Source organism: Halichoerus grypus, chromosome 6, assembly GCF_964656455.1.
Source record: "Halichoerus grypus chromosome 6, mHalGry1.hap1.1, whole genome shotgun sequence".
In the NCBI taxonomy this organism is placed as follows: domain Eukaryota; kingdom Metazoa; phylum Chordata; class Mammalia; order Carnivora; family Phocidae; genus Halichoerus; species Halichoerus grypus.
In genome coordinates, this window is record NC_135717.1 from 136,570,003 (window position 1) to 136,592,760 (window position 22,758).

At 34.0% G+C, this 22,758-nt stretch overlaps 1 long non-coding RNA gene across 1 annotated transcript in view; it reads left to right on the forward strand.

Annotated features, from left to right (window-relative positions):
- LOC144382401 (uncharacterized) overlaps nucleotides 1-22,758 on the forward strand; it is a 58,446-nt gene that overhangs the window by 8,258 nt on the left and 27,430 nt on the right. The window contains exon 2 of the long non-coding RNA XR_013449280.1: nucleotides 3,437-3,546. This is a non-coding gene — a long non-coding RNA (uncharacterized LOC144382401). The remainder of the gene's footprint in view (nucleotides 1-3,436; nucleotides 3,547-22,758) is intronic.

The following is a 22,758-nucleotide window of genomic DNA, read 5'->3' on the forward strand; positions in this document are numbered from 1 at the left end:
ATGATAATCCCTTGGATTACTCAAAAACCTGTGGATATTAGGCTTTTCCCAATTGACCAGAAAATGCTATTAATGTAAAGTAATAACATAAAGGTTAAAAGAAAAAATAGTAAGCCCACATATATACACACACAAAAACTAAACAAGAATATTTATGAAACATTTAATATTAACATTAATACAAATTAATAACATAGAAACTTGGAGCAAGATATGAAATCCTTCTCAAAGCAGGTATAAATCAGTTGCTCAACACAATGCCTTGCTTTCTTAATCTTACTCATTTTCTAAATGCTGTAACTTAACTTCTAAGTTTTTTTTTAAATGGTACATTTGTCTTATAAGAGACTTTTTGTAAGCCTCCATCCATTTTTCATGCATCTATACATTAATGAGGATTATAGTATCCATGGCAAAGACTAGATTTCTTATGGTGAATTACAAATAAATATATGTGGGATAAGCTTTAAAATTTAATCAAGTATTTGTGACCTCTGTCCTCAGAACAGAAGTTATAATATAATGATAGGTTACCGCAGTTCACTGCAACTTGAATAATCAAGATATCTGATTTATCATAGTGGATTTCTGCTTAATTAATATTAAAATATCAGTAGTTTCAGAATAAGATGGTATTTCAAGTAAGGATACACTCATAGTCTATGGTCTGAAACATCTTGTTGAAACCTCTTGTCTCTAGTTAGGAATGATGCAGAGATGGCTAAAATGAGCAAGCAGATTTGCAAAGCATGAACATAGTCACATAATGATGAATTTTCTCTCTTCTAATTGTAGAAAAGTCCATATCTTTGGTTAGTATAGAATTCAAAATATCACCTCTATATCCTGGATTTGTTTATATCCACATATCTTCATCTTCAAATATTTTCCATGTAGGTCAATGAGAATTTTTTCTTTCCTTTCTGTTTTTTTTTTCTTTTTTTCTTTTTCTTTTATTTTTGCATGTGTATACAGAAGGCATGACATTGCCCATATTATAAGCCAAGTCAATGAAAATATTCATAAAAAGCATGAAATTGGCAACTTGAATAAATTTTTTTAAATGAGGAATATTTGGGCTGGGTTACTGTACCTTTTTATTCAGTGACCTTCTATATATCATATCATATATGACATCGTCATAAGTAAATGTACTGACCCTCTACTCAGAGCTTGGTTTCTGGTTACTTGCACATTCAGTTATATTCCAAAGGATGACAGAATATTCTTCATTAAATAATACTCTCCAAGATAGATATCATGTCTAGGCAAATGTGCATTTGAAAATGCTGTAGTGTTAATGATTTCTTTTGAGAATGAGTAATTATGTGTCACCATTCTGGCCAGAAAGATAATTTTGCTTTTCACTTCTAGGCAGAATGCTAAGATACTGATTCATATCAGCTTATTAAATTCCACAGTAGAAAATGTACCTTGCATTTTCAGAGAGAAGGAAGTTTCCTGTCTTCATTTGAGACTTCACACTTCCCTTCCAAATTAGATTTTAACTTACAGTTGTGTTAAAGTTTTCCTAACAAAAGCCATTTAATTTTTCATTTTTTCTACTTTCTCAATTATTTTGCACTGAGATTTCTTGAAAGGCATCAAAAGATTGAACATGGGACCGCATATGTTAGCAAGATCAGCTTAGCTCTCTGGTAGGGATAGGCTGTCAGGCAGATCTTAGACCGTATACAGTAAAGTGTGTGTGTGTGTGTGTGGGTTTGCACACGCTCTCGTGCACATGAACACAGACATACACCTGTTTTTTTAACTGACTATTTGCCAAAAGTCACCAAAATATTTAACTGCAGGTTACAAATCCAGCTGAAATACAAAGTATCCTTATTCCAATTGAGAGTTATATTTTGAAGAATAAAGAAAAACATCCAGCATTTCCTCAAATTATTAATAAAACAAAACAACATCATATAAAGCATTTTAAGTGAATAGCACACAGATCAAAATATGAATAAATTAATTTATAAACTTGTGTCATGCTTAATATTAGGAGACATTTGGGGAAAAAAACATTGTTACTAAAAAAATAAAAGTTAAACAAGGTAACAAAGCAAAAAATAACAATCTAATGTTCCTTGAATGCCCAAGGGTGGGTGATGATCAGCTTACATGCTATGTATTTGAGATGGTCGAATGGATTGCTAGGAGGCTATTCTCTTTGTCATTTCCAACAAAGAATAAATTCCACAGACAGTGTCATCAATATCACTACTAAAAACTTCCCCTATCAGCAATCTGATCTTGTTGCTATTGCTATTGCAATTTACCTTTTATGCCTCATTACTTTATTTAGAAAATGAACACATGCAGTTTAACCTTTGGAGAAAGGGACTATGTCATTTTCAAGTTAGTAAGAGCTGGAAGGGGAAATGTAATAAATGTACCTCAAACCTGAGAAAGATGGACTATGAAAGTTGAGATTAAAGCTGGGCATGGGCTGAGACTCTGAGAGGAGAGTCACACCACTGGAATGGAAGTAGTTAAGGAAGGAACTGAGAGCTCCATTCAGCTCAGATTTTAAAGGCACATTTTAAAAGATTTTTTAAAGTAAGGCTGAATTGAAGACTTCTAGAGTGTTAAATATTTCTTAAAACTAGGCAGATTAACCCAGTGGTGAAATACATGAATTCTGGAGTTAATTCCCTGGATTGGCATCTTAGCTTTGCCTTTTGCTACTTTGTCTTAAGCAAGTAAGCAAACTCTTGAGTCTAGTTTGCTGATCTTCAAATCAGGGCTAATATTAGAACTTTTCCTTTGTATTATTGTGAAGATATAGGAGAAGTAAACACAGTCTGGCAAACAGTGCACAATAAATGTTACTACAATTTTTAAAAATATATTTTAACTTTTTGTTATTTTTAAAGGGTTGTAGCTAAGTTAATGTTGCCAAAGGAAAATTGTACCAGACAAGGAAGACTTTTTGCAAGACTGTTGCAATAGGGGAGAGAGATTTAATTAAGCTCTGAAACATAAGGCAGACAGTGTTTAAGAGCTGGGTGAACAAGTGGAACAGTACTAACCAGTGTTAAGCAGGGAGTTTGGTCAGTGTGATTTGGCCATCTGTGTTTTATTCTCTCACTAAGACTAGAAAATAGGGGTACTATCTTTCTTAATGATTAAATTTCAAAGGGATGGCTCCCCGGGTCCTTGAGGAAGATATTCCTGGGTTGTAAAACTGGAAAGAAGCTTGGATAAGATTTACATCTCAAAGGGACAAAGGAAGAATTTACAGTTGCAAGTTTTCTAAGGTAAAAACTCTAAGAAAAGGGAGGTCAGGGGCCAAGAGTCAAGAAGAAAACTGTCTAAAGTTTAGTCAGGCTGAGAACATTAAGGTTATTTTGGTCAATAGTAACTAGTGATTAAATGACAAAGTACCACTTTTCAATCTCATATTTTGTACCTTTTTCTTTCTCAGGAATAATGACATACTGCCATTTTCAGTCTGAGGAAACACTATTCAGATGGAATTGAATCCCAAGATGAGTGCAGAATTTTAGGTCTGCTCCTAGCTGTTCTAAATAAAATGTAAGTTTTCTAGTTTGGAGAAACTGAATCCCAGGACACTGAAAAAAATGCATGGAAAGTTATTATCACCTACTGCAATATTTTCATAATTATGTGGAATATGAAGATTAGAGATTTAAAAAGAAGAGTCATGTCTTTCAGGAAGGTAGAGAAGTTAGATCCAAGACTAGTGATATTTAACCAGGGATATATTTATATTTAACCGGGGGAAAACTCAAGAATTAATTTTCTAATAACACTGTGTGTGTGTGTGTGTGTGTGTGTGTGTGTGTACTTGGAGTGGAGATAACTGGTAAACCCTAGATCAGTTCATAAATTGCTGAGAAATATATAGATAAAAACCTGATAGATGAGAGGAATCATCCAGGGATCTCAAACTCAAATGCTTTTAGGGGCCACACCAGAAACATAAAAGGTGAAGCTGTAACAGTAAATCAATATGGAGTACAGAGATCAATGGAAAGTTGAGAATGCATGTCCCTCCTAAAGTCACTGATTTCTTTTTTAATCTTTGAGGTCCAAAAACTGTATGTCAATTATGAATTCCAACTATGTCTATAAGTTTGGCATCCCTGATAATAATCTGGATTTTGTTAAGGATTTTACCAATGTCTATCAAAATATTATGTGGCCATCAGTGGAGAAATTCAGACTTGGAATAAAGTTAAGAGAATTCATAATTGGTGGAATACTGCATCAAAAAAGATTACTGAATAGTAAAGCATATCTGATTATATGTCCAAAAGTGCCTCTTCAAAAATCTTAATCATTTGGAAGACATCATTTCTGAAGAAACATCAAACAATTTGGGTAGGATAAAATGATCATATCAAGTTTAAATGATGGAGTAAGCCTAAGAAGAAATTGGGATAAAAATGGAGTCCTGATATCGGGTCTAAAAATGAACTGACAAGTACAAAATTAGAAGCTACAGTTTGGTTGTACAGTTTGGCTACAGTATGGAAAACCAAGAATGAGGATTCATAGTTGCTGGTAAGCTTGATAAAAATCAATAGTATAGGCTGTTATCTCAAATGTAAGTAGTCATTCTTACACAATTGTATAAGCATAAGTAACAAAACAAAAATCAACTTACTAATGACTTGTGAAAGAAGAACACTGACCTTGGAATCATAATTATGTATGAATATCAATTCTGCTACTTCCATTAATCAAATAGCTTAATCAAATGTGAAATGGGAATAAAACATATCACTGACTTTTTGTGATTAGTAAATGACATAAAACCCATAGCATATGTTACTCTGTCCCTGACATATCACTGAGTTTCAATAAATTAGTTTTTTTCACAGAGAAATTATATATTATAATCCCCACATTAGATAATTGAGGCTGAAGGAGGTACCCAAAATTTTAGATCTACTAATTAGAATAGCCAGAACTAGAACTTGGATCTCAAACTCCTGGCTTCTGTTCCTTCCACATCACCATACATTTTCACTCATGAGGAAAAATAAAGTAAATAAAAAGGAATGAAGCTGATTGAAGAGGTAAAAAATATACTTTGTTACTAGCATAGATCACTAAATCAATCCTTCTCTATTGAGGAGAATTAGTATCAGCAGAAACCATTGTTTAAAGGATGACTTTCATCTGAAAAATAAATCACAAAAATCATGATTTCTCCTCTGCCAGGTATCTCTTTTTCTTCGTGTGTATTTCACTGTTTATAACTGCAAAATATCATTAAATTGAAAACTGAACCAGCAAATTCCTTTTAATCCTCATTTCCCTTGTTGCTTCACTGATTTACAACAATCTTGGGCATCAATCTGCCTTCCAAAGTAATCCTGTCATAGCTAAAGGATTACATTCTTTTCTATTGAACAAATTTTAATGCCACTGTGCTAGTTATAGAAGTAATACGGTCCTTACTGTCATTATAAATTCAGTAAAGGTTAGAAAAACAGGAAAGTACATAAATGGATGGGAGAGAGAGATGATAGAAGATTAGATAGAAAGATAGAGATAGATGATAGATAGATAGATGATAGATAAATGATAGCTAGCTAGCTAGCTAGCTAGATAGGTAGATAGATGATAGATAGATAGATATAGAGAGAACCATAAGAAAATAAGGGAGAATTAAAGTTACCGGACTAACTATGAAAATGGTTGGAAATAATGTTCCAAACTTTAACACTAACAAGATAGTATGCACAACATTTTTATCTTATTCCTGTGACTCAGAGAATGGTAATATGTCTTAGAATATTTGATGCCAAGAAATAGCCTTGTGTCATCAAGTGTAAAGTATTAATATCACATAAGGTGAAATCAGGTATTCTACAAGGTAGCACAATGGAATGAATATGGACTTTAGAGGAAAACAATCCAAGATATTAGTCTTGCTTATGGCACTCATGGGTCATGAGAACCAGAAAAAAGTATATAATTCTCTATCCTCACTGTCTTTATTTATAAAACAGACATGATGTCTATTATATAGGTTATTAGGAAGGTTAACTGAGAAATTTTAATGTACTGTGCCCAGCATAAAAATATATATGCTCTACTTTCCTGATCCACATTTTTTATTGTCTCAATGGCTCTCATTTTGGGGGGACATGTTGAGTTCAGATTTTATAACAGTACAAGTTTTTAAATATAATTCATATCAAATTTCATTTTAATTAATAGTATCTTATAAAAGGTCATTAGAGGAATTCTTTTTGTTGGTTCTATGTACTTATTTTGTTATATATGGAGTCCCTTGGCAGAGTTTATTTTATAATAAATGAGCTCTTCATCAATGCTTGTGTCACTGTATCCATAAAGGCCCATATTAAATTTCAGGTATTATACTCTTATAAGAATTCCAAATTAGAGCCAACTTGTGGGACTACTGTTTTGCCAGAATTAAAGTTACTGTATATTCATACTTCTTGTTCTAAGATTTATATAGAAATGACACAGAATTATTCCATTAATTGCTATATAATTTTTCAATTTTCCATTTCTTTAATGCCATAAAAAAAAAACTTTAAAAATCAGGGGAAAATTAAGTAAAAAATAAAAAGGAGATGTGCTCATACCCACCACATCCAAGTTAAGTTCTTGCCTCTAGAAGTCATGTCTCAGTGGCATTTGAAGGACAGAAGCTTTCAATATTCATGATATTCATTCGACAAAATGAATTAAAAAGAAGATAAAATGAAGATATGTTATAAGCCTGGAGGCCTTCTGAATGGTGAGACTGCAATCAACTAAATGACTAGTCAAAGAGAAGACAAAAGGAAAAGGAAAGCCTCGTTTACAGCTTGTACTATGTGTTTCCTCTAAGTCTGGCAATAAAGTGAGAATATTGCTTCTGTGCTCATTAATTATTTATCACTAGCTCTTCGAACTTCTGAACACTTTCTGTGGCAGGAACTACAATACACATGGAGTTATTCATCAAACGCAGATGTTTGCACATCCCCTTTAAGGCTGTAAACACGAATGCCTTCTGTCCAACAGGAATCAGCTGAGCTCCGATTTATTAAAGGTAGTGAATTCCTCCATATACTGAAAACAGCAAAAAATATCAGGTCTGCTAAATTAGTAGGGATAAAATATATATATCACCACTTGTGGAAAAAGGTACAAAGATACTATAGGGAGGGTGGACAATGTAAAAATGTGTTTGTCTATTGGAGAAATGAAATAAAGACAGATAAAAGAAAACAACGTGGATGGAACTAGAGGGTATTATGCTAAGCGAAATAAGTCAATCAGAGAAAGACAAGTATCATATGATCTCACTGATATGAAGAATTTGAGAAATAAGACAGCGGAGCACAGGGGAAGGGAGGGAAAAATGAAACAAGATGAAACTGGAGAGGGAGACAAACCGTAAGAGACTCTTAATCTCAGAAAACAAACTGAGGGTTGCTGGAGTGGAGGGGGGTGGGAGGGATAGGGTGGCTGGGTGATGGACATTGGGGAGGGTATGTGATATGGTGAGCGCTGTGAATTGTGTAAGACTGATGAATCACAGACCTGTACCCCTGAAACAAATAATACATTATATGTTAATAAAAAGAATAAATTAAAAATAAAACTAAAAAAAAATGTATCCTCATACTTATATTGCAATGTAACTCAAACTACTACTCCTTTGACTTATTACATTAGACTGATTTCCACCAATTACGCAGTCAGAGTTAAAACAAAAATCCTTTGTACCAAGAGTTAAAAGACAGATTCTCTAAGAGAATTTTGTTTTCTTAATAATGAAAGATTCCTGAATGCAATGTACAGTTACCAGCATAATAGCAAGTGCCTCTTTCCTCTTTCCTTCAAAATTTCTCCATAACTCTTTACTTTCTTCCTCAATACTTGCATCTTTTCATCACTCCTTCTCCTACTGCCAATTGCTTTTGCCCCTAGATCTTTACTAAAACTACCCTCTAAAATAATGATTTTCTAATCTACTGCACATAAAAAGTATAGAGGAAGCTTGTTAAAATGCAGATTCTTGGGGTCTATCTTGCCAAATTCCAATTAAGAAGATGGAAATTGGGGGCAAAGGTAGTGAGGAAGAATTAGGATTCAGCATTTTAAATCTAGGTTACCAATGTTCCAGATAAAATTAACTACAACTTTTCGCACAATCTACTTTGGTTTTACATTTTTTAATTAATTTATTTATTTGAGAGAGAGTGCATGGGGAGGTGCTTGCAAGCAAGGGCAGGGGCAGTGGGAGAGGGAGAGAAGCAGACTCCCTGATGAGCATAGAGCCCAGTGTGGGGTTTGATCCCAGAACCCTGAGATCATGACCTAAACTGAAATCAAGAGTCAGACACTTAACTGACTGAGGCACCCAGGCGCCCCTGGTTTTAAGCTCTTTAAATAAAGTAATACACCCTTCATTTTTTAAAAATTCAAACAGTATAGAGGTATACAAAATAAACTGAAAACTCTCTTCCCACATTTTCCCACTCTTATAACCTAAAGTTAATCCATGTTAACATTTGGATGAGTATCCTTACGTATACATTATTTTAGTGTATATGATTTCATTTATATAAAACATGAGGAAGTTATATAGCTAGCCACATTTCTAGCATTGCTGGTTAACTTTTATAGATATTCAATTAATCACTTTGACTTTGCTAAATAGAAAAATATCTGCAATTTATGAGAATTTTTATACCCACCTTTCCATATTTCATATAGCTTTTCAAGAGGGTAATAATAGAAAGGCTTGAATTTTCACTTACTGAATATCGTATGCACTATAAGATTTTATAAGGAAACTTCATCTGTGTGGAAAAGACACCCCAAACCACAGTGCCATTCCCAACATATTCCCTAAGGTTGGGAAAATTTTCAGCTCTCTGTTTGACATCTGTATATGGATGTTATAGAAATACAACAATTTTTATAAGTCTAAAATGAAACTTGTCTTTGTTGAGAAGGATGCAAATGATGAGAGTCATGTCTTCATTTGTTCTCATGAAGTACAATCCTGCCTCTCCTATTCCTCTGTAAATTCTATCCATTTCTTATATTCAAGTAAACCTTAATCTTTTCTATCCTCCATTTTCCTACCTTGGAAATTCACAAATTTGAGAGGCCCTGTGGTCAGTAGGTAGATCCCCAGTGGCTACATGCTGCCTCCATGATAAATGGGAGTACTAGAATTTTTGTTGAGTTTGATGCCCCTGTATTGAGGGTCTTGTCACCCTAGTTTAACCTCACAGCTATACAGTTTAAAGTCTTATAAACAGCTTCATCTTCCATCTTTGCCTTTCTATCTTGGCTCCCATAAATAATATAACGTATTATAGAAAGTATAGTTGTTATGGCCAAGGGACTGGAAATACTGCTTGAGTCCAAACCCTGGCTCAGCCACTTACTTATTTGTGCCTTTGTGCAAGTTATTTAACCTTAATTTTGGCATTTTCAAAAGGAGTTAATACTGGTGCTGACCTAACTTATAAGGTTGATCGAAACAAAAGTAATAAAGCATGCAATGCACTTAGAATCGTACCACACACAGAGCTGTACACCTGTGTTTGCTTGGTGTTTATTGTCCTAGACACTGAGCATAATCATTAAACCCTCTACAAAGAAAGGAAGTGCAATGACCTCAAATAACACTTGATTTCCAACATGCTGCAGTGAAGGCAAGGGGAGTCAAAGCAGAACTTCCAGCTTGAGAGAGAAACAGAGAATATTCAGAAAAGTACAGATTAATGTATTTGGAAAAAAAAAAAAACTATCCTGACATACTAGATTATTGAAAAAAGGGAAGCACTAATTGCTGTGTCCAAATTAGATCATTTGTTGGCCTCATGGCAAACAGAAAATTAAGGACTCAGAATAAAAATTGCACACAAAGGACATTCTAAACATTTAGCAGTAAGACAGTGAAAGTACACAAACCTTGGTACAACAAGATTCGATATATTTGGTTCTAAGCACAATACAGATGGAAATACTTACAACTGCTTCTAGAACAATATTTTATCAACTCTTTTATTTCCTCTCAAAACAATGAAATAGTTTCAATTAGTTCTATCTCTTGGCATATATTAATTCAAGACATAAATTAAAAAGATAGATACCTAAAATAATCCTTTCTTCCATCATGAATAGTTACCTGGGCTTGCTGGAAAATGTAAATTCTCTAAAGAATAGTTATAATGTACATACTGTACGATTCACTAGATATTTTTTCCATAGTTAATTTTACAAGGTCATCATGAACATTCAACCGCATAACAATTTTGGAATTAGTTGGAACTGAAACTTGGCTTTATAAGACATTATAGCCAGTAAAATATAAAATCTTACATCAGATTTTAAAATTAGGCATTAGTATTTTAAAACCTTGATAAATATCAAACACTTCCTTCTATTATGCAGGGATTAACATTTTGCAGCCTCAATGGACTTAAATAATTAGCACTGATTTATGAAGAAAAAAACAGGTTTTAAGATGACTGCTGTTTTCTGCTACTTCTATTTGATTAATCTATGACCCATTAAAAGCTCCAGAATTTAGGGAATTTAGTGGGGAAAACGTTTTTGAAAGCTTCAGTAAAATAATAAAAGAAGCAGAGGAAATTTGATATGTTAAGTATAAAGGAAAACAAGTAACAACAGAAAAAAAAAAAACAAAGCTTTCAAAAAGGTGGTGGGGATCACTGCAAAACTGTTTGCCAGTTTATAAAATCAAGTTGAGATACTGTAGATTATCTTTGCTATGTAGTTTAACTCCCCAGCTATGAAACTGGAACTGTAATGATGATGATATTATATCGATGCACACCAACACCTGAAAAGATGATCCCTTAGTACTCTCAATGGTGTTACTAGCACTAAAAGAAGGAGACAGGGATTCAGAAAAGTTCTCATCTAAAAAGCAAAGCCTTCAGACTCTACTTCTTTCTTGTTTTCTATTTAAGAAGACACCAGCTTCTGGTGCAGCCACTCTGGAAAACAGTATGGAGGTTCCTCAGAAAGTTGAAAATAGTGCTACCCTATGACCCAGCAATTGCACTACTGGGTATTTACCCCAAAGATACAGATGTAGTGATCCAAAGGGGCACATGCACCCCAATGTTTATAGCAACAATGTCCACAATAGCCAAACTATGGAAAGAGCCAACATGTCCATCAACAGATGAATGGATAAAGAAGATGTGGTGTATACATATACAATGGAATATTATGCAACCATCAAAAAAATGAAATCTTGCCATTTGCAATGACGTGGATGGAACTAGAGGGTATTATGCTAAGCGAAATAAGTCAATCAGAGAAAGACATGTATCATATGATCTCACTGATATGAGGAATTCTTAATCTCAGGAAACAAACTGAGGGTTGCTGGAGTGGTGGGGGTGGGAGGGATGGGGTGGCTGGGTGATAGACATTGGGGAGGGTATGTGCTATGGTGAGCGCTGTGAATTGTGTAAGACTGATGAATCACAGACCTGTACCTCTGAAACAAATAATACATTATATGTTAAAAAAAAAAAAAGAAGAAGAAGAAGATAGTAAGAAGGGAAAAATGAAGGGGGGGAAATTGGAGGGGGAGATGAACCATGAGAGACTATGGACTCTGAGAAACAAACTGAGGGTTCTAGAGGGGAGGGGGGGTGGGGGGATGGGTTAGCCTGGTGATGGGTATTAAAGAGGGCACGTTCTGCATGGAGCGTTGGGTGTTAAATGCAAACAATGAATCATGGAACACTACATCAAAAACTAATGATGTAATGTATGGTGATTAACATAACAATAAAATAAAAAAAAACAAATAAACAGCACAAAGAAGGGGTGAGCAAAGGAACTGTTATAGATTTAGAGACCTAATAGATGTAGCAGCCAAAAGGAATGTGTGAACCATTTTTGTATCCAGATTTGAACAAATAAACCGTAAAAGTGTACGTATTTTAAAAAAAAAAACGAACACCAGCTTCTTCAAGCCAATTCATATTAGTCAAAGTAATAAGTTCTTACTCTGAAAGAAAATTGAGTACAAATTACACAAAGCTAAAAAAGTTGGGGGAACTTCCTTTTACTAATTCCTATTTATAGTAGTTTACATAGTCTGATTTTTCAGGTGCTAAGACTCTAATTTCCTGGGCAACAATCTTAAACTCCTCATTAGATGGCTTAATCATCCGTTGCAGGTTGTACATCATTCTTGAACATTAGGGTGTTGTTATTTCCTCTGGATTCAACTGTTCTTTACCTTGATACTACCTATCTGTCCCAGAATTTTGCTTAGCTTTTCTTTACAAGTCTTTTTCCATAGGTCATCCTGATCTTCTTGAAAACAAACAAACAAACAAAGCCTAAGCCGGTTCTTGTTGCTTACAAACCATGAAGTGATTCTCCCCTAGCGAATTCTATAATTCTATGTACATCAAAACATGCTCTGCTACCAAGAGTTATTTTCTGGATCTTCCACTCTTAACACCCATCCATGCCTTTAAATCTTTCCAGATTTGGTATATTTATTTTTATTTTTATTTTTTTTTGCATTTTTATATGTATATTATGTAAATTATATATATATATTATATATTATAATTTTATATTTATATTATGTAAATTATATTTACATTATGATTGTACATTTCATATTTTCTTTGATTTGTTATCTCAATATAACATCATTTTACTTAAAGTCTATATTTGCATTTAAAATTTTTGCTAATAACATTAGTGTAAAACATGACCATAATTATTTAGGAAATGGATTTTCATCACAGGCCAAAAGATTAGTTCAATATGATATGACAGGCAACATGAGGGACACCTGGGTGGCTCAGTAGGTTAAGCGTCTGTCTTCGGCTCAGGTCATGATCCCCCCAACTTGTGCTCTCTCTCTCGTTCTCTCTCAATTAAATAAATAAAATCTTTTAAGATTTCATTTATTTATTTCAGAGAGAGAGAGAGAGCATGAGCAGGGAGAGGGGCAGAAGAAGAGGGAGAAGCAGACTCTCCACTGAGCAGGGAGCCCAATGTGGGGTTGGATCCCAGGACCCTGGGATCATGACCTGAGCCGAAAACAGACCCTTAACTGACTGAGCCACCCAGGTGCCCCTAAATAAAAATCTTAAAAAAAAAAAAGAAACATGAGCATGACCTCATAAATTTCTTTCCTGTTCTATTTCTGGAGATACGCAAACCAGAAGATATGTGTTATATCAGCCAGCTATTTGGTCACATATGGCTTTTGTAGACAAGGCCCGAACTGTATTTTAAATTTGTTAAAACAGTATCTTTCATTTGCAAGTTATTTCATGGCTTACATAACATTTTAAAACATGATGTAACTTGTATTATTTTACTTTTGTAAAAACATTATTATAAAACTTGCATACAAATTTTACCAACAAAGAATCAGTGCCCAAGGCTAATCTCAGGCTTAGAATCAGCATTCAAATGTCTAACTACCACTGTATATTCTGTCACTCCTTTCCCCAAAGTGCACAGCTTGGCTGCGGAGACTTTTTGTGTAAGCTGATTCCTACCCAAATAAAATTGAGTTAAGAAGGCAGGAATATTTTTGTAGCTTTTATTTAAAAATCTGTAGGCAATTACATTATGTTTGTAGTAGACTTAAAGGGAATTTTTAAAAACAAAGTAAAAATAACTTATTTTCCTAAGGGAGGTCAAAACTTAAAGATGAGTAAGTTTTCCCGATTTCCAAAAGAAGCAGAAACTGGAGGATAGACATATGAATCATGTTTCTCTGATTCCTTTATTTTTGCTGTCATATGTTCCATAATAAGGGAAGCAAGTGAAAACTTCTCGCTTCTCATTTCATCTTTTCCAGTTCTCAAATTTCCGTATAATATTACATAACAAAATTAAATCTTTATTAACCCAAAGAAAAAGACCCTCAGAAACAACAACAAAAACAATTTAATGAAGTGACACAAGACATCGCTTTACCTGCAGACAACTGTACCTGAATATAATACAGAGAAGGGGAAACCTCCTGAATACAGATTCTATATGGGATCTAACCCCAGAGGATACTAATTGGACCCAGGAAGTGACCTGTGTTGTGTTTCCTAAGACAATGGAATCACCATATATTAGGTTTCCAGCATAACTGATTTAATCACACACTTTGTAAAAATATTAAATTTAGAGTTAGGGGAGAAAAGAAAACAACTGAAAAATAATTTTCCCACATTTAATAAGTGAAAATATGCAGAACCCAGAGAACCCAGTGGTTTAGTCAAGATTTACATAGACAAGAAATGAGCCTGGACTCAAGCCCATGTCTCCTGATTCTCTGTCCAATTATGTTTCCTTTTCAATAGATTGTTACATTTCAAGAATTACAACAATTAACAACAAAAAACTGTTTTGAATATCTGACTAAAATCTGTGGTATTACAGGAGAAAACACTAACCCATCTGATTAATTTAACATAGACTGTATCTTAAAACCCAAACCATGAAGAAGAAATGAATAAAGCAGCAGTTGTGTTATTATATTGGTGTAGAAAAATTTTCATGGAAAAACATTAATATACATTATGTAATACATTATACAAAGAGCTACTTTGAAAATAAGGTAGAAATCTGAGCTGAACTATCATCTATTTCCAGAAGGGTTATGAAAAAATAATTGCTTTTCACAATTTAACATTATAAATAAAGTAACTGTTATATGTACACTCTATTTGTTGACAGAGAATTTATTTGCTCATGTCATAGTCAGAGGGTAGATGGAAATGAATGAATCAAGTGCCCTTTCATTTCACTAGCCTTCAGATTTAATTGAAGAAAACTGCCTTGCTAATCTCCACCTCAGGGACTCTGTGAAATTGCTTATTAGGTTATCTTTCAATTTTAATCACTTTCCAGACTAAAAAGGCTCAAGCGCCTAGCACAAGGATTGAGAAAATACAATATTGTTAGTATGTAGTTTCCCAATTAATATGTTTGTAAAACAGACATATCATTCATATGGAATTACAAGACTGTGCTTCTGATTAGTCATATTGTAGTTTAAAATGAAAAAAGAATAAAACCATGACAGAATTGGTTTGCAGTTTTGCTAAGTTATTATGAAGGGGATAATCACAGATTTGATTCCCGCATATGGCAAAATACATTTCCAGGTGGCACTGTGCTTGTCAGAATACTGGGTAACTTGCCGTGAGTGAAAGTTTGGGTCGGCTTTCTGGATCCTCAGCATAAGCACTTCTTCATCTCAGTTCATTCATTGGACACAGAGTACTGGAAACCTACATTTTTGTGTGTGCAAAAAGATTTTCTGTTACACATCAGTGCATGAATATAGCTTTCTTCTACAATCTGACAGCAAAGGGCAACATCCAATGCGAGTTAAAAAGTGCTTGTGTTTATACACACACATATGAACATTTTTAGTATAATTGTTTTCCATAATTTAATACTGTAAATGTAATAATTTGCAGTAGTGATAATCTAATTTTCTCAAAGCTACTAGATAGAGACTATTGTTTTCCTCTACTTTGGATAAAGTAAACTATTGTCATCCACCCATAAAATGATAAAAATTAGACCAACACATTATAAGAATTCTGTGATTTGGTATCTCTTCATACTTTCTTTTCTTCAGTTTGTATTCAAGTCAGAATCAATGAATTTTCAAGAAAAAAAAATTCCATAGTGTGATAATAAGGTAGCTATCACTTTTGATCACTTAAAACATTTCACAAAATTGGCTGGAATTGTAAGAATTACTCAACATATCCTCTCTCACTTCATGTATGTACAACATTCTACAATAAGCAGCATTATGCCCTGCTTACAGATGATGAGACCTGAAATTACTTACAGAGACCTGAAATTACTTCCTCCAGGATGCATAGCTGGCAAATGATAAAGCTAGGAGTTTGAATCATATTTGTTGAATGCTAAAGCCTATGCTCTTACCCTGACTGACCAGCACTGCTTGCCCTAACAAGCTTAAATTCAATGACTAGGTGATTCCAGATGACCTGGTCAAAATTTAAAAAACAGCTGCATAACTTATGTTCCATCTCAGGAATCACTTCACAACATTCTCTAGTGAGGCATCTCTTTGGGTTGAGAGATGTATAGTCCATGTGTTTATATGACTTTGGTTATAATTTAGAAAATAGCAATGATGAAACCAAATAAACAAAAAATTGGTCTTCTTGTAAGTTTTATATGAAGAAGCCAGGAGACACTTTAAAGCTTAAATATAACGGTTAATTATTTTTTTAATTATAAAGTAATATTAGTTTTTATAGGTAACTTAAAAAACAGAAAAATAAATAGCAGGGAAAAAATTATTACCCAAAATTCCATAATCCAGGAGCAATTTATATAAATATTCTGCACATTTCCTTCCATATATATGAAATATATATGGAAGTACTTCCATATATATTTTTATATATTATACTATTGTATTATGCTATATACAGTATATTATACTCTTATAGTATATAGTATATATTATAGAACATAGTATATAATATATATTATAGTTTATTATAATTATGTATTTTTATTTATAGGTAAAGAATAAGAACATAAATTTTACATATTTGCCTATAAATCTTTGTCCTATGTTGATTTTTTTTAAAGATTTTATTTATTTATTTATTTGAGAGAGAGAGAAACAGCATAAGAGGGGAGAGGGTCAGAGGGAGAAGCAGACTTCCCGCTGAGCAGGGAGCCCAATGCGGGGGCTCGATCCCAGGACTCCAGGATCATGACCTGAGCCGAAGGCAGTCGCTTAACCAACTGAGCCACCCAGGCGCCCTATATTGATCTTTTTATTAGAAAAAAATCTAGAAGCAAACTGGGAAAAATTTTGATTTACATTACCAAAATTTCTTTTTAGGAAATTTATACCAACTTATACTGCCAACAGCACTATACGAGAGTAATTAATACCTTACCTTTTAGTGGTTGCCAAGGTGTGAAGCTCGGATCCCCTTTCAGAGCTAAGGCTCTCATTACCCAAGCTGCCAGGAATACTGCTTACCAATAGTTTATACCTGAGTTCCTCCCCTAAAAGTTGCTCAAGGTTAACCCACCTCCCCCTGGGCACCTATTTACTATGACTGGTGTCAACCTTAAAAATAAAATAGCCAGTTATTTTACTTACAAGCTAAATTTATTCAGGAATAGCAGAGGAATTACAATTTGGGACATTTGTAAGCTATGGTGAACCATAGACAAGTCCTAGGAGACAAAGGGAAAGTCAATTTTTCTTAGGTTTTAGGAGGGAATTGGGGAGGGTTGTTTTAAACAAAAGTTCACTGGAGAACAAGAGTTCATGGTTGTGGCGATTTTTCACTGGTTGCAAGTGGTGGTTAATTTGTTATTGCTGGGGCAGAGAGGGATCTTCCTTTTTCTTGAAAACAGGATATGAAATTCCATATGAAAAATGTCCCCCCTTGTCCAGCTAATTCTTACCTTCCTTCTTTCTGCGGGTTATGCGGGCTGCCATCAGCGGTAGATGTGTGGGAGCTCCTCCGGCAGGCTTTCCTGACTCCATTTTTAAAAAGGTTTCCTTTATTAATTTTCAGACTGATTAAGGTACAGGGAAAAAGGTCCAGACCCCTTGCCTCAATTCAAGAATTTCTAAAGGACCATCCCAGTTTCCAATCTCCCCACAGGATTGGCTTAGACTTTGTTGTAACTGGATAGGGTTCAGATTCTCACGCTACCTAATCCTGCCTCCCATTCCCTCACAGGTGTTGTACCAAAAACACTCCTCAATAATCTGTCTTCAAACAAATCTTCCTCTGAGGCTGTTCCCAATGAAACTCAATTTAAGACATACCAGTTGACATTTCCCCTCACAAACATGCAGTCCCTCTCCTTTTACTCAAGACTGTTTTCTCTGCTGTCTTTTGGCAATGCTTTGTGCTTTTCCTCTTAATGGTCTTAGTTTATAGATCTAGCTAGCATAGTATCTTTTGTTACTATGAATGAAATGAAACCATACATTTTACTACCTAAAAATAACAATTTATTTTCATTACAATCCCTCAAACACATCTAAAGATAAACCAGGAAATATTTATAAAGAATACAAGGTTAACAGTCGGTTAAGGGGCTGCCTTCTGCTCAGGGCTCAGGTCAGGATCCGGCCCCGCATTGGGCTCGCAGCTCAGCAGGGAGCTTGCTCATGCCCCTCCCCCCGCGCATGCGATCGTGGGTGAGTATGAAATATCTGTGCCATTTGCGTCACTAGCCCCCACTTTTTTGTTTCATAGTGAAGGAGTACAAAATGCAATTTGTCTGTTAGTAGGAAATTATTGGTCCAGGTTGGCAAGGGCAAATGGAAAACTGAGGATCAGACCGGCAGGTCAGTTGTGATGTAATTAATTATAGTCATGTAATTGGGAGTTCAAGCTGATGACCATTTCATTACACACCCCAGAGAGAGTATGCACAAACTGACGCTGTCCCAAATAGTTGGCAAGAAAAAGATCATTGTGTTTTACTCTGCTCACAAGTGTAACTCATAAAAAATTATCATCTTAATGGAAAGAACTAATGCACCTTTTTCTTCATTAAATTTTACTCGAAGTTGTTTTTACGAGTTATAAATGGCTAATGCATCAGTGTTCTTTACAGTTAAGGGCTGTAGGATTTTCTCTTTCCATTCATGAAAAAGTATAAAGAAAAATTTCCAATTAAGCTACAGTTCCTAAATTTTTCTACTCTGTTTAAAAAACATATAGTATCAGTAAAAATAGCTAAAAGAAAAATCAATCATTTGATATTCTCCTAAATTCATTTAACTTTACTGGAGCTTATGTATTTGAAAAAGTGAACATTTACATTAAGTAATTTATTCTCGTGGTGCCCCTAATATATATGTTAGGTTCTGAGTCCCGCTTAATATATAGGAAAAAAATCTGGTTTCCACATTGATACAAATTAATGATATATGTTGACTGTACATAAGAAACAATTCCATTTATTGGATTTTTAAATTTTAATGTTTAAAAAAGCACAGAATGTTTAAGAGCATGATTTTTCCTATGCTTTCTTCCAATTTTCATATCTGCAGTTCTCATTCCTGAGCCTTTTAATGTTTCAAGTATCCCCTAAAACTTTCAACACTCTTAGAATTACTCAATTTATCAACATTGTTTTCTAGTATTTCTCAATGATATTTTTGAGTCAGCATAAAGGTCTCAAGGATATTTTTGAGACAATTCTCACTACAAATAACATCAATTTCACATTTTATTCCAACAGTGATTGTGCAGTTCGAATGCCGTGCTGAGGAGGCTGGAGTTTACTTCTTAAAATCAGTATCCATGATAAATATATTTGTATAAGGGAATGGCTTAAGAAATTTTGTGCTGAGTTTGAAAGCAGTAGGCAAGACCACTTGAGGAAGGAGGAAAAGGAAATTAGGAAAACTTCAAATATAAGATATTATATATTTTTTTTTATTTACTTATTTATTTTTAAAGATTTTATTTATTTATTCGACAGAGAGAGAGACAGCGAGAGAGGGAACACAAGCAGGGGGAGTGGGAGAGGGAGAAGCAGGCTTCCCGCGGAGCAGGGAGCCCGATGCGGGGCTCGATCCCAGGACCCTGGGATCATGACCTGAGCCGAAGGCAGACGCTTAACGACTGAGCCACCCAGGCGCCCCAAGATATTATATATTTAAATATACTATTCCAAGACATCACTTCAAGAAATTATTCCAAGATATTATTCCAAGTGTGAGTTTATATGTTCCTAAACAAAAATTTAAAGAAGAAATTTAAAGGAGTGGACAGCTCTGAGAACTTTGTTATTATTCTTCCTTAAAAATCTCATTTTATTGCCATCCTATCCTCCATCCCTTCCTTTCTTCTTTTCTTCTTTGTACAAATAATAATTTAGTGACTAATATAAGCTAAGTAGTGAATGGGCTCCAGGGAAAGAAAATGCATAATCTCTACCTATTTACTTCTTTTCTTTATTAGTTCTCTTTTGTATTTTTAATATATTGGCTGTATTTTTTTTATGTTCTTACCCACTCTTTTAAAAGCTTAATAGGTACTCTATTTATATCTACCAGGAGTTTCTTTTGCAGTTGTTTGAAAATATGCTAAAAAAATAACCTATATTTCTCTAGTAATAAAGAGAGAAAATAACTTTTAACATAACTCTATTAAAAGCTAAGAGTGTTACATATCTTTGCTTGTTCACCTATATGCTTCTCCAACTTTTTAAATTAAAAGTGTGTTTTAGGGGCGCTTGGGTGGCTCAGTCAATTAAGCATCCAACTCTTGATTTCAGCTCAGGTTATGATCTCATGGGTTCTGAGATCCCCGCCCCCCACCCTGCTCTGTGCTCAGCCAGGAGTCTGTTTGAGATTCTCTTCCTCTCCCTCTGCCCCTCCCCTGCTGTGCCCATGTGCGTGTCCCTGCGCGGGCGCACACACACACACACTCTCTCTCTCTCTCTCTCAAATAAATAAATAAATCTTTTTAAAAATACCTTAAAAGTGTGTTTTAGATACATATTTCATTGTTTTATATATGTCTTTTTTTCAGTAATATTTTTTGAGAATTACAGCACTTTATCATCAGATTGTAATAATTATCTAAATTCGTTTTCACAAAATCAGGACTCTCATTACTTTATGCCATGACTTTCTTTTATATAGTGAATTTAATGTTTACACAAATGATATATGCTTATTACCAAATGCTCAAGAAAATCACCCAACAAAGAACAGAAGATCTTGTTGCTGTTACTCTGTGCTGTCTTTTAAATTTTTTTCTAAGTCTTCAAGTTTGACAAATTCCATCTTTTCATACTTCTTAAAAAAGCTCTGTTAACACCCCCAACCATGAAATATTTAGGTAAGTCTAACAGAATATGAACAAGACCTATATAAAAAAAAACTACAGAACTATGATGAAAGAAATTAAAGACCTTACTCAAAATTTTCTGTGATGTTATTTTGATCTCTTAATTTAGCTGTATGATCAATTAAAATTGTTTTATAATTATTTTAAATTACAGAGGTATACTTCTTCACTTGAATAAAGATTTTATCTGAGAATCTTTCTTGCATAGTTGTTTCTCCTTTGTCTTCCGCAAACACTACCCTAAAATGACCTGAAATTTACTCTTGTGTAGGAAAAGTTTCTTTTTTTAATTTGAGTGCTTCCTTACAAAGCTTTGTTTTATTATGTTTTTGTCATTCGAAAACATTCCAAAATACTTCCAAATATTTTATCTTTGATTTTGTCCTGAATGAGGTGAAACACCAGTTTGAATACACAGATCTTAACATAACATAATAACATTAAATTAAAAAAAATAATTTCAAAAATGTTGAATCCATATTACCTAGATTTTATTTTTTATTTGTTTTCATTTCTCCTTAGAACATTTTCTCTTCTGTCTCTTTCCTATATTTAAAATGATCTCTCATCTGGCTTATCTGTTTGTCTTTTTCCTTTGCAATTTTGGAGAACTTTTCAGTGGTCAGTGATTTGATTTTCCCTAATGTAAATTTCACTTTGTATTGATTCCAGTGGGGATTTAATTTTGTCTTTGCATTTGTTGGTATTCTTGCAGTCTTTCATAATCATGTCAAATTCCTGTTCCAGCTCATTCTGAAAGCATCTTTTCATCTGTTTGACTTTTCAATTCATCTTTAGGAATTTCCATTTCAATATCTTCTGTCCTAATAATTATTTGCTCCTATTTTTTATAGGCCAAGCTATTCTTAATTCCATTAACAATACAAATAAAAATGTTCCCAATGTTTCCTTCTAAATTTTGCAGTAGATTCTTTTTAGAGCTGTGCTCTTCTTCCTTTTATTGTTCATGGTAGTTAGTAGTTTCTTACCTATTCATCCACTCACCCCACGGGGTGTTTTCTCTAAGGCACTTATTTCCTCTTTCTTTTCCTTTTCCTTCTTTCTCTCTCTCTCTCTCTCTTCCTTCCTTCCCTCCCCCTTCCCTTCCTTCCTTCCCTTTTTTTTTTTTTCGTTTGTCCATTCTCAGTGTTACCAATAGAAAACATCTGCCCTTGTTTTAGGGTTTCATTCAATTTCAGTTTTCTGGTACTAAGGAACTCTGACCCAATCAAGTATACAAGGACATGCTAAGAATTACATTTCTTAGAAACATTACGATCTGAGATTTTTCATCTCTATTCCCTGCCTGTAGTATTTTACTTTTCTATAAATCACTTTCCAGGATATTTTCAACCACCTATCAGCCAGGTTATGCCTATTTATTTTCTGAGAATTGTCATCCTTTCCTACATATGAAATAGATGTTTAAAATGAAGGAAATTGATACTTTGGTTTTTTTATTTATCTCAGAGTAAAAAGATATTTGTGCAAATTATGCTTATTACTAATACTGGTTCTATGAGTCAAATGACTGACAGTAGACTATCTCTGAAATAATTTCCAATATGTAGTTAGTACTGATTTTATAATAAAAATCCTGGATGTTCTTTGGTGAAATACTTAGCCATGTATTTGTTATGGTCAAGTTTTCTGCCCAATAAAGAATAAAAGTCCTTTCAGATAGTTGCTTTTGATTAGCTGATAGTATTTCGTATTATGAGTTCTCTTGCTTTAAGTCTTACCCAGATATTTATTAGGATGTTGAGAGTGACAGATGGTAGTTAGACTTATCATGGGGATCATTTTGTAATGTCTAAAAATATCAAATCACTATGATGTACACCTGAAACTAATAAGATATTATATGTTA